Source organism: Sinocyclocheilus rhinocerous, unplaced genomic scaffold (genome assembly GCF_001515625.1).
Source record: "Sinocyclocheilus rhinocerous isolate Xijiao unplaced genomic scaffold, SAMN03320098_v1.1 scaffold1965, whole genome shotgun sequence".
Taxonomy (NCBI): Eukaryota; Metazoa; Chordata; class Actinopteri; order Cypriniformes; family Cyprinidae; genus Sinocyclocheilus; species Sinocyclocheilus rhinocerous.
In genome coordinates this window covers 1,094,499-1,095,082 of record NW_015625577.1, presented here as the reverse complement: position 1 = coordinate 1,095,082, position 584 = coordinate 1,094,499, and positions in this window count along the sequence as shown.

Below are 584 nucleotides of genomic sequence, written 5' to 3'. Positions count from 1 at the left end.
TTCAGTATCAAACGATGTGCTAATCCAGCGTCGAACTGGGCCTTGTTTATAAAACGTTCGTCAACAAACACACTTGTGAAACTCCGTTGCTGCCCCGGAAAAACAAACCGTATCCACTGTTTACATAACGCTGGGTTCTTTAGGAAGCTAAACAAAGTTATCTTTCCCTTACAACCAAAAACACACTTCTTTGGAGACATTCTTCCTGACCGAGTCCGCTGCCGCCGGATGAAGCTCGTTGATGGACGCGATCTCGCTCTTGCTCTGGTTGATGTGTGCGCAGGCGCGCGCTTCCGGGAGAAATGCCCATATAAGGAGTTCCACCCTCATCTACGTCACGAAGAGCCACGATCGAAAAAACACTCTCCGAAACTTGTACGAACCCGGAAGTAAGATTTTTAGCACAGAAATACTCCGTCATACGTCCAAATTGTTTTTTGAAACTTTGTCCATGCTTAGCATGAGAATCCAACTCTTTAACAGTGTAAACAACTCTGAATGCATGAAACAGCATTGTACCCCCCCTTTAAGACCCTAAATAATCATATCAACTTGTGGAAAATGGGCATCCGATGACCCCTTTA